A 12,996-nucleotide genomic window follows, 5' to 3' on the forward strand; every position below is an offset into this window, starting at 1 on the left:
TGGGGCGCCTGGGTGGCTCAGTCGTTAAGCATCTGCCTTCGGCTCAGGTCATGATCCCAGGGTCCTAGGATCAAGCCCCGCATCAGGCTCCCCGCTCTGCGGGAAGCCTGCTTCTCCCTCTTCCACTCCCCCTGCTTGTGTTCCCTCTCTCCCTGTCTCTCTCTGTCAAATAAATAAAAAATCTTAAAAAAAAATTAAAAAAAATAAAATAAAATAATAAAAAGATTTTATTTATTTATTTATTTATTTATTTATTTATTTATTTGAGAAAGAACATGAGCCGAGGGAGAGGGAGAGGGATGAGCAGACTCTCCACTGAGCAGGGAGCCCAACTAGGGGCTCAACTTCAGGAACCCAGAATCATGACCTGAGCTGAAGTCAGACACTTAAAAACCCAGGTGCCCCAGAACACTCTTTATGATAGATCACATGTTAAGCCACAAAACAAGTCTTTTTTTATTTTATTTTATTTATTTATTTGACAGAGAGAGACACAGTGAGAGAGAGAACACAAGCAGGGGGAGTGGGAGAGGGAGAAGCAGGTTGCCCATAGAGCAGGGAGCCCCATGAGGGGCTTGATCCCAGGACCCTGGGATCATGACCTGACCTAACAACTGAGCCACCCAGGCACCCATCACAAAACAAGTCTTAATAAATTTGAAAAGATTGAAATCGTATCAAGCATGTTTTCACAATGGTATGAAACTAGAAATTAATTACATGAAGAAAACTGGAAATTCACAAATACATGGAGGTTAAACATCATGCTCCTGAACAACCAAAGGGTCAAAGAAGAAATCAAAAGAGAAATAAAAAAAATTTTTTAGGGGCGCCTGGGTGGCACAGCTGGTTAAGCATCCAACTCTTGATTTCAGCTCAGATCATAATCTCAGGGTTCTGAGATCCTGCCTTGGGTGGGGCTCCATGCTCAGCACAGAATCTGCTTGGGTTTCTCTCTCCCTCTTCCTCTGCCCTTCCCCCACCATGCGTGCCCTTGTGCTCTCTCTCTCTCTCTTTCTCAAATAAATAAATAAATCTTAAAAAAAAATACCTTGAGACAAATAAAAATGGAAACACAACACACCAAAACTTATGGGGTGCAGCAAAAACAGTTCTAAGAGGGAAGTTCATAGCAATAAATGCCTACCTCATGAAAGAAGAAAATCTCAAATAAACAACTTAAGGGGCGCCTGGGTGGCTCAGTCATTAAGTGTCTGCCTTCGGCTCAGGTCATGATCCCAGGGTCCTGGGATTGAGCCCCGCATCGGGCTCCCTGCTCAGCAGGAAACCTGCTTCTCCCTCTCCCACTCCCCATGCTTGTGTTCCTGTTCTCACTGTCTCTCTCTCTGTCGAATAAATAAATAAAATCTTTAAAAATAAATAAATAAATAAAATAAACAACTTAACTTTAGACCACAAGGAACTAGAAAAATAAGAACAAATGAAGCCCAAAGTTAGTAGAGGAAGGAAATAATAAAGTTGAGAGTGGAAATAAATGAAATAGAGACTAAAAAGACAATGGAAAAGATCAATGAAAAGATACGCAAAACTGACAAACTTTTAGCTGGACTCACCAAGAAAAAAAGAGATTCAAATCAATAAAATCAGAAATGAAAGAGGAGACTTACAACTGATAAAACAGAAATACAGGGCGCCTGGGTGGCTCAGTTGGTTGAGCGACTGCCTTCGGCTCAGGTCATGGTCCTGGAGTCCTGGGATCGAGTCCCGCATTGGGCTCCCTACTCAGCAGGGAGTCTGCTTCTCCCTCTGACCCTTCCCCCTCTCATGTGCTCTCTCTCTCTCTCTCTCAAATGAATAAATAAATAAAATCTTTAAAAGAAAAAACAGAAATACAAAGGGTCATAAGAGACAACTATGAACAGTTATATGCCAACAAATCAGACAACCTGGAAGAAATGGGTAAGTTCCTAGAAACATGTAACCTACTATGACTGAGTCATGAAGAAATAGAAAATCTGAACAGGCTGATTACTAATAAGGAGATTGAATCAGTAATCAAAAATTTCCCCACAAACAGAAGTCCAGGACCAGATGGCTTCACTGGTGAATTTTATCAAATATTCAAAGAAGAATTTATACCAATCCTTCTCAAATTCTTCCAAAAAATAGAAGAAGAAGGATTTTTACGAGGACAGCATTATCCTGATACCAAAACCACACAAGCACACCAGAAGAAAAGAAAATTACAGGTGAATATCTCTATGGAACATAGATGCAAAAGCCCTCAATAAAGCATTAGTATACCGAATTCAATTAAAAGGATTGTACGCCACAATGAAGTGGAACTTATTCCAAGAATGCAAGGATGATGGTTCAACATCTGCAAATCAATGTGATATACCACATTAACAAAATGAAGGGAAAAAGTCATAAAATCATCTCAATAGATGCAGAAAAAGCATTTGAGAAATTCAATATCCATTTATGATAAAAACTCTCAACAAAGTGAGTGTAGAGGGAACATACCTCAACATGATAAAAGCCGTGTATGACAAGCCCACAGCTAAAATCATACTCAATGGTGGAAAGCCAAAAGCTTTTCCTCTAAGATCAGGAAGAAGACAAGGATACTCACTCTTGTCACTTTTATTCAACATCATATTGGAAGTCTTAGCCAGAATGATTAGGCAAGAAAAAGAAATAAAAGGGCATAGTAAAACTGTCACTATTTGCAAATGATATATTAAATACATAAAACCCTAAAGACTCTGGGGCGCCTGGGTGGCTCAGTCGTTAAGCGTCTGCCTTCGGCTCAGGTCATGGTCCCAGGGTCCTGGGATCGAGCCCCACATCGGGCTCCCTGCTCGGCGGGAAGCCTGTTTCTCCCTCTCCCACTCCCCCTGCTTGTGTTCCCTCTGTCTCTCTCTCTGTCAAATAAATAAATAAATAATCTTAAAAAAAACAAAACTTATGAGAACTGATCAATGAATTCAGTAAAGTTGCAGGATACAAAATTAATATACAGAAATCTGTTGCATTTCTGTATCCTAATGTGAAGTAGCAGAAAGAGAAATTAAGGGGCACCTGGGTGGCTCAGTTGGTTAAGTGTCTGACTCTTGATTTCAGCTCAGATCAGATCTCAGGGTTGTGAGATCAAGCCCCGTAGTGCTCCGTGCTGGACATGGAGTCTGCTTAAGGTTCTCCCTCTCTCTCTACCCTTCTCCCCCCACCCACACACACGTGCTCTCTTTCTCTCTCTCTAAAATAAAGAGAGAGAGACAGAGGTTAAGAAAATATCTTGGGGCACCTGGGTGGCTCAGTCGTTGGGCATCTGCCTTCGGCTCAGGTCATGATCCCAGGGTCCTGGGATCGAGCCCTGCATCGGGCTCTCTGCCCCGCAGGAAGCCTGCTTCTCCCTCTCCCACTCTCCCTGCTTGTGTTCCCTCTCTTGCTGTGTCTCTCTCTGTCAAATAAATAAATAAAAATCTTTAAGAAAAAAAAAAGAAAAGAAAATATCTCATTTACAATTGCTTCAAAAATAATAAGGGGGGGTACCTGCCTGGCTCAGTTCATAGAGCATGTGACTCTTGATCTCAGGGTCGTGAGTTTGAGTCCTACATTGGGCATAGAGCTTACTTACACTAACAAACAAATACTTAAGAATAAATTTAATCAAGAAGATGAAAGACCGGGCGCCTGGGTGGCTCAGTTGGTTAAGCGACTGCCTTCGGCTCAGGTCATGATCCTGGAGTCCCTGGATCAAGTCCCGCATCAGGCTCCCTGCTCAGCAGGGAGTTTGCTTCTCCCTCTGACCCTCCCCCCCATGTGCTTTCTCTCTCTCTCATTCTCTCTCTCTCTCAAAAATAAATAAATAAATAATCTTTAAAAAAAAAAGAAGATGAAAGACCCATCCACTGAAAACTGTAAGACATTAAAAAAAGAAATTGAAGAAGACACAAATAAATGGAAAGATATTCCATATTCATGGATTGGAAGAATTAATATTGTTAAAATGTCCATGCTGGGCGCCTGGGTGGCTCAGATGGTTAAGCGTCTGCCTTCGGCTCAGGTCATGATCCCAGGATCCTGGGATCGAGTCCCGCATCGGGCTCCCTGCTCCTTGGGAGCCTGCTTCTCCCTCTGCCTCTCTCTCTCTCTCTCTCTGTCTCTCATGAATAAATAAATAAAATCTTTAAAAAAAAAAAAAATGTCCATGCTACCCAGAGTACTCTATAGATTCAATGCAATCCCTATAAAAATTCCAAGGACATTTTCCACAAAAATAGAACAAACAATCCTAAAATTTATATGGAACCATAAAGGATTCCAAATAGCAATCTTGAGAAAGAAAAAAAAGCTAAGGCATCATGCTGTCTGATTTTAAACTATACTAAAGCTGTAGTAATCAAAACAGTATGGTATTTGCATTAAAACTTACAAGTAGGGTGCCTGGGGGCTCAGTCGATTACAGGTCTGCCTTCAGCTCAGGTCATGATCCCTAGGTCCTGCGATAGAGGCCCGCATTGGGCTCCCTGCTCAGTAGGGAGCCCTGCTTCCCCCTCTCCCTCTGTCTGCCACTCCCCCTGCTTGTTCTCTCTCTGTCAAATAAATAAATACAATCTTAAAAAAAATAATAATAAAATAAAATAAAACTGACACATAAATCAATGGAACAGAATAGAGAGCTCAGAAATAAACCCATGAGGAGCACCTGGGTGGCTCAATCGCTGAAGTATGCGGCTCTTGATCTCAGGGTTGTAAGTTTAAGCCCCACACTGGATGTAGAGATTGCTTAAATAAAGTCTTAAAAAAGAAAAAAATCCATGCATATATGGTCAATTAATTTATGACAAAAGAGCCAAGAATATACAATGGGGAAAGGACAGTCTCTTTAATAAATGGTGTCAGGAAAACTGGACAGCCACATGCAAAAGAATGAAAATGAACCAGTATCCTACACCATGTACAAAAATAAACTGAACCAAACCGGACCAAAGATTTGTACATAACACCTGAAACCATAAAACTCCTAGAAGAAAACATAGGCAGTCAATTCCTTGACAATGTGTCTCACAACCTTAGAAGGTCAGTGCCATTCCACCCTCTTTGGAGATAAGGAGCCCACGTCTCAGAAAGCTTGCACTGTGATTGGGAGATTGGTGGTGGGGGGGGACACTCAGGGCTCTGTCACCTGTACCTTGTGCAGAGCCTCTTCCCTGCCTGTGCTCCCCACCCTCCCCCCAACCCCCCAGTAGCCAGGACTGTCTGGATAGAACAGGGCACCTCAGAAAGGCAGCTTGATGAGTGAGCCATGTGGAGAATTGGAAAGGACACTCAGTGGGAGGGTTAGGAGCCCTGAGCTCAGGGTCTAGGTGTGGGTGACTTTGGGCAAGTCTCTGCCCATCTCTGGACCTCAGACCCCTGTCTTCAGCCACCTCTGACGTCTGAACCAGAAGTCCAGGCCAAGAACAATGACCCCTGCTCTGCCAGCCTCACCTCAGGCTGTGGGCAAAATCCTGAGAGGCTCTGGCAAACTTGGTGGTGCAGTGCCCTGGGGAGGGGTCCTTCTGGTGGAGATGAAACAGTGGAAACCCCAACTCTGCCTCACACAGAAAATTAAATGACTCCTCTGTCCCCCAGCGTATCCAGTCAGATCCCAACCCCTTTTATCTCAAGTATCAACCACCAACTAGGACTTAGTTCATGTTCTTGAAAAGGAATGTGATGGGCTCAAGCCATCTTTTTGACCCAGGCCTCATAGGTGAGAGGTCACAGGTTAGTCAGTGAACAGGTCCCCTTGGAGCAGTGTTCACCTCTGATCGAAGTGGTTACAGCCCTCCCGGATACAGCTCAGCCTTCTTTGAAGGGGGCTGGGCCACTGAACCAGGCGGTCCTGCCTTGGTCCTTTGGTGATCAGGGTGACCTCTTTCCCAGAATCCCCTTTAACCTTATGCAAAGGAACCCAGACCTGCCCAGATAAGTCTCCGTCCTAAGGCAACTTGCTCCCCAAGGAAAGATGATCCAAGAGACAGAGAAATCTGAGGAGGGGACAGACCGAAAGAAGGGTGCTGGGTGCACATCTGGGACACCAAGAAGAGGCTGGATTTTCCTAGTGTAAAGTTTATTCTGTTTAGAAAGTCAGTCCGTGAGCCGGCCTGCCGCCAGAGGTCATCACACCCTCCACTGAGCTCCCCAACTCTCGATGATCCCCTCCCTCAAAATTAGCTCCCAAGCCCCTGCGTTCTGCTTATGCCTCTACGACAGACATCACACCACAGGTCCCTAGGATTCCCCTGGAGTCGGGGCCATAATTCAAAGATGTGCGGCTATAGCAGTGGGCTCTCAGGCTCTGCAAGGGAGGGAGAACTTTGGGGTAAGGAGCCTGCCCAGTGCAAAACCCTTGGCTTGCCCTAGTGAGGGGGGGGCGCCTCAGGTCCTCTCTGAGGCCACCTGTGCTCTCCCCAGAGGCCCCGTGGGCCAGCAGATTTCTCTGATTTTAGAAGGATCACATGGTGATACTTGAGAGGTTTCCCCCGCACTGCCCCTTCACCTCTGCACATCCCACTTCCTTCTGGGCAGATAATGAATGATTGGAGTGCAATTCCCGGCAGGGCCTAGGAAAGGAAAGGCGATAAGGTAGGAGGGTGGCTCACAGAGAGGTCCAAATCCCCGCTCACGCACTAGCCCGGGGCCGGTTGCATAACCTTTCTGAGTGTAGCTTTTCTCCCAGGGCAACTAGGGATTACAGTCGTGCTCCACAGGGCTGCTGGGAGGCCTGATAAGATATGGTATGCAAAGTGCCAGGTCCATGCTCAATACACACACGCACACCCCAGGAATGCTGGGAAGGGTGGTCTCAGGGCAAGACCAGACCTATGACATGCGTGCCGAATTTGCAGCTGTGCGTACACCAGGCGCACATATGTGAGCCAGCATTCCCAGGACCCTACACCCTCTCATTGGGGTCTTGCCAGGGCCTGGGCTCGGCCCACTTCCTTCCGCCACCCCCCCCAGAAGCTGGGGAGGCCTGGGGTGCTGGCGTGCCAGGGAACAATAGGCCCCCAACTCCTTCCGGCTAATTGCGTGAGAAGGAGCTGCCGGAAGGAAACTCCCCCCCGGGGGGAGGGGCCCCCCCCCCCGCCCCCGCCTGCCCCAGGGAAGCCTGGAGACCCCCATGCTGCTCAAGGGGAGGGCTTCCGTGTACTCCAGGCCTCTCGCTGTGGGAGCTTTCTGTCCCTACCACCTGGACTGGCTTCCTGGACTGGCCGCGAGGCTTCCCGCACCCCCTCTGGCAAAGGCACCCCTGCGCACATGCCACGGGGAGCCCAGGACTCCCCCAGGAGCTCAGGACTCCTGTCCAGTTCATCTCTGTGTCTCCAGTGTGTGGCCTGACTGGAGCAGCCCCCGAGAGTGTTGACCAACTGAGTGAGTGAGTGCAGGAAGCCAGTCCAGGGACGGTCGGGGGCCCAGGGCTGAGGCAGGAAAGATGAGAGAGAGTAGGATCCAGCTCGGCCAAAACTTACACTGCAGACAGTGATGAGATCAGGGCCCCAGAAATCCCTCCAGAGAGGGTGGGGGGCGCTAAAGATGCTCTGGCTCTCCCTCAACAGTTCTTCCAACACACAGGGTTTCACTTGTAGAGCAGTACCTGCCTGCACCCCGACTTTCTCATGCATGTTACCCTCATGCCAGGTGGGTCAAGCATCTCCCCCTTCAGACTAGGGGCTCTCTAAGGCCCAGGAGGAGGGTGGGGAGAGTTGGGGGGTTCTTCTTCCACGACACCTGTCCGCACCCAGCGGCATGTGGTGGAGGGTTCACACCGGGTGGGCTAGTGACCAGAGACTCTGGATAGACCACCCTGTCTAGGCACCAGTCTCCCCACCTAGAAGCCATGGGGGCAGGGGGGGCATGGACTGGATGAGACCGTCTCTGTGGCTAGGCACTCCTGGCCTGGGTGTGTGGACACCACAGCCCAGAGCACAGCCTTGTTTGATGTGTGGTGGAAGCTAAGGTCTGGCTGGATCTTGCCCCAGCTACTTGTTTTTCCATGTGTGCCCCCACTACCCCCGCCCTAGCCAGAGCCCTGAGCAGAGTCTCTGCTCCCCCTGCCCAAGGAGGTGGCACCACTGGGTCCAGGTCTCCAAGGTCCCAGGTGTGACCACAGCCAGTGAGCAGGAAGATTCATAGCATACCCCCCAAACCTGCCTAATTACCCCACCTCCACCCCCACTGCAGAGGAAGCTCTAATCTGGGGACTGAGAGATTCCTCCATTCTCACGATTCTCGGCTCCCAGGACTCTCAGGCACGAGAGTGGGCAGCTCCCGTGGTCTGGAGGGCACAGGCGATAGCGGACGCACCTGCAAACTCACGCCTGGCTGCAAGCACGCACAGACTTGGCTGGGGTGCTGATCCACCTAAACACCTGGCCTACTCACGCACATATATACCAGACCATTGCAGGCTCACACTTGCCCATGGGCACCTGCCCATCAAGAGTGGGTCCCCTCCCGCCCCCTGCCACAGCCTTCTACCCACACCCCCAGGACTAGCACTTGATATGTGTGCCCATGCCAACCGCCACTCCCCACTGGCCCACTGGTACTCTTGGGCCACCCCAGGACCTACATCTTGTGGACCCACACTGTGTCCACTTTGGAGGTTCAGAGGACACTAGGGTTATAGCAGGCCTTTGAAGATGAACCCCAGGCAAGGCCCAGGAATAACAATGGGGTCTAGTGCTGTGTAGCAAATGACACAGCAATGAGTTTTTGTTCTCAGCAATGCTACCAATTTATTCATTCACTTATTCATTCAAACATGTTTTTATTCAAAAGTATCATTTCCAATCAGTGTGGAAAAGATATATTATTGAATAAATAATGTTGAAAAAAATCAGATACTTTCCTCCCTCCTAACACCAAAATAAATTCGAATGGATCAAAAGGTTAAGTGTTGGTAATAAAACTGTAAAAGGCCAGAAGAAAACATGAAATTGATTTTTTAAAATAATCTGAGAGTGGAGAAAGCCTTTTTAAATTTGACTTAAGTCCAAAAGCTATAAAAGAAAAGATTGATTCTACTACATAAAAATAAATCATTTCTGCATTGAAAAGAATCATAAACAAAGTCAAAAGACATACAATGAATGTGTGCTAGATATCTTCCATTTTGCCCCTCCAGGTCCCCTCTCTAACCTTCTCTACCCTGCTCTTTATCACGGGAAGCTGACCTGCAGGAACCTCATCCACAGGCTCTCATGCCCTCTGGTTTCTAGCTGTGTTCATGGAATGGAAGCTGTAATGGAAGATGGGGGATGTGTCCTCTCAGACATCCCTCCCCAGGCAGCTCTCTCCCTGGGGCTCAACCATTCCCTCCAGCAGCATCCTTTAGACAACTGAACTAGCCCTCCAGCTCCCTTGATTCCCTGCCTACACCCTTGTAAATAATCCCTGTATTAAACCTTCCTCAAATTAAACTCATTTAAGAATGCCCTCTGTTGGGCGCCTGGGTGGCTCAGTCGTTAAACGTCTGCCTTCGGCTCAGGTCATGATCCCAGGGTCCTGGGATGGAGCCCCACATCGGGCTCCCTGCTCAGCGGGGAGTTTGCTTCTCCCTCTCCTGCTCCCCCTGCTTGTGCTCTCTCTCTCTGTCAAATAAATAAATAAAATCTTAAAAAAAAAAAGAATGCCCTCTGTTTCCCTGCATGACCCTGCATGACACACAGATAAAAGGTTAATTTCCTTAATATGCAAAGAGTTCCTACAGAAAAGCAATAATCTAATAAAAATGGACAAAGAACATGAACTATTAACAGAAGAGGAAAATACCAACGAATTTTAAACTATAAAAAGATGCCTGGCCTCACTTATATATAATAAGACAATTATAACTTAAAATTAAAATGACAATTTTACTAGATTGGCAAAGATGAAATACCTGATAACATTGTGTTGACAAGGGTGCTGAAAACAGGCACTCATATTCATTATTGGTGAAAGTGAGTTTTAGTTAAAAAATAAACCTCTAGGGCGCCTGGGTGGCTCAGTCAGTTAAGTGTCTGCCTTCGGCTCAGGTCATGATCCCAGGGTCCTGGGATTGAGTCCCACATCAGGGTCCCTGCTCAGTGGGGAGCCTGCTTCTCCCTCTCTCTCTCTACCCCTCCCCCCTGCTCATGCGTATTCTCTCTTTCTCTTAAATAAATAAAATCTTAAAAAAATACACCTCCATAAAATGAATTTGACAATATTTGTCAAAATTTTTACAGTATAGGGGCACCTGGCTGGCTCAGTTGGTGGAGTGTGTGACTTTTGATCTTGGGGTTGTTAAGTTTGAACCCCACATTGGGTGTAGAGATAACTTTAAAAAAAATAATAAAATCTTAAAAGAAAAAAAGTGTACCTTTGACTCAGCAATGCCACTTCTAGAAATTCATCCTCCAGTTAAGCTTACACAAATGACAATATGTTCAAGGATTTATTTTTTCTTTGGCAGCATCCCATTAATCCCAGTAATCTGGAAATGACTACATAAATTATAATAAATTCATACAAAATATTATACATGATATGAAGATTCTCCAGGACAGAGTATCTAGTTTTGTTACCATTTATGTTTTTAAAAACAGTGTACTAACATATGCAGAGAATATCCTGTAAAGATGTACAAGAAAAAGTAAGGCTCTTCTCTAAAGAAGGTAATGCACACCTAGAGGATCTGGGTTTGAGAGATATTTCATCCTTTTGTAACTTTTGGATTTTGGACCATGTTTATAGATTTCCTATTTCAAAAAAAAGGAATTTGTGTTATATTGATTGAACAGCTATTATGTACCAGGTGCTGTGTGGCTGGTGGAGAGGTGGCAATAAACAAGATTAGTACGGTTATCTTCTGCTCTTGTGGAATTTATAGTCTACTAAAAAGACAGATACTAAAAACATAAACATACAATAAACACCGCATTACAAATTATGAGTGGGTTTTTAAAAAGATTTTATTTATTTTTTATTTATTTTATTTATTTGAAAGAGAGAGAGACACAGCGAGAGAGGGAACACAAGCAGGGGGAGTGGGAGAGGGAGAAGCAGGCTTCCTGCTGAGCAGGGAGCCCCACGCGGGGCTCCACCCCAGGACCCTGGGATCATGACCTGAGCTGAAGGCAGACGCTTAACGCCTGAGCCATCCAGGCTTCCCTAATATGAGTGTCAATAAGCAAGGGTATGGGGCGCCTGGGTGGGGCAGTTGGCTAAGCGTCCAACTCTTGGTTTTGACTCAGGTTGTGATCTCAGGAGATCGAGCCCAGCGTTGGGCTCCACACTCAGCGCAGAGTCTGCTTGAGATTCTCCTTCCCCCTGCCCTTCCTCCCTTTGCCCCCCTGCTTCCCCTGCACTCATGCTCTCTCTCTCCCTCTCTTTCTTTCTCTCTAAAATAAATAAATCTTGGGGCATCTGCCTTTGGCTCAGATCATGATCCCAGGGTCCTGGGATCAAGCCCTGTGTTGGGCTCCCTGCTCAGCAGGGGAACCTGCTTCTCCCTCTCCTTCTGCTCCTCCCACCTGCTCACACACTCACTCTTGCTCTCTCTCTCATAAATAAATAAATAAAATTAAAAATAAATAAATAAATCTTAAAAAAAAAAGAAGAAGAAGAAGAAGCAAAGGTGCTATGAAGAGACAAATAGGGATGAAGACTTTAGCTGGGTTGATCCAGACAGACTTCTCAGAGGAGGTAGGGAGAATTAAATCCATTCCTAAATGCCAAGCTGGAAGGCTTCCCTGAGGTTTGCCACAGCTGCAGTCTTCAGATTTTGTAAACTTTGTCCAGTAGCAGGGCTCATTGTTCAAAGGAAATATTCCCACCTGCCCACCCAACCCCTGCCAAAAAGTCAGGCTTGTGATCTGCGGGAAAGAGAGTGGCCCTTTCACGCAACCGCACACAACTCTGCACCCCTCTTCCAGGTTCAGGCCTAGGTCTGCCACCCCACTCTCCCGCCCCACTCCTGCCGGGAGCTGGAGCAGCGAGAATGCGGTCTGGAGCGCCCCCTAGTGGCCACTTAGAGAAGCACAGGCTTCCCAGAACTGCTGCCGGTAGCCGGTAGTCCTGGCGATCCCATCCCGAATAGACGACTTAAGGAAAAGTAAGTTTATTTAGCAAATGCAGCTTCAAGACAAGTCTCAAGTCCTTCCTACTTAGAAATTCTGGAGATGCCACTAAGAATGGCCAGAGGAATAAATACAGAGAACAGACGGATGGTTGCCAGAGGGAAGGGGAGGAGGAGTCTGGACATAATGGGTGAGGGAGAGTGGGAGATCCCTTCCAGTTAGGGGATGAATGAGCCGCCAGAATAAAAAGCACAGCATAAGGAATATAGTCAATGATATTGTAATAGTGTTGTAGGGTGACGCTTGTGGTGAACATGGCATAGTGTATAAACTCCTCTCATCACTATGTTGTACATCTAAAACTAATGTAACATTGTATGTCAACGATATTTTTTTGTAGGGACATCTAGGTGGCTCAGTCGGCTAAGCATCTGCCTTCAGCTCAGGTCATAATCCCAGGGTCCTGGGATCGAGCCCCACATCGGGCTCCCTGCTCAGCGGGAAGCCTGCTTCTCCCTCTCCCACTCCCCCTGCTTGTGTTCCCTCTCTCACTGTGTCTCTCTCTGCCAAATAAATAAATAAAATCTTTTAAAATAAAAAATAAATAAATTTTTGTAGACAAAAGATTGGCCAGAGGATGCTGGCCTCCACCACCTCCCCCATCATTCCCTGGCCTGGTCTACCTAGACCCACCCAAAGTAGAAATTCTTTGTCCAACTCCCTGCCAGTTCAAATGTCCCCTTACTTCCAGTTTCAGGGAATCATTATCCCCAAGGCTGACCCATCATATTTTCCGTGCCAGGGCTACCAGGAACATTGCTGGTGTAGACACTTCCTGACCTCCGTGGACTCTCCCACTGCTCCCTTCCTGGAGCAATGGGTGAGAAATGAGGGTTACAGGAGCTCTGACAGGCCCAGAGAGAGCAGCCCACTCTAC

The sequence above is a fragment of the Callorhinus ursinus genome, unplaced genomic scaffold (genome assembly GCF_003265705.2).
Source record: "Callorhinus ursinus isolate GAN/ISIS: 27379988/994484 unplaced genomic scaffold, GSC_fseal_2.0 scaffold25, whole genome shotgun sequence".
NCBI lineage: Eukaryota > Metazoa > Chordata > Mammalia > Carnivora > Otariidae > Callorhinus > Callorhinus ursinus.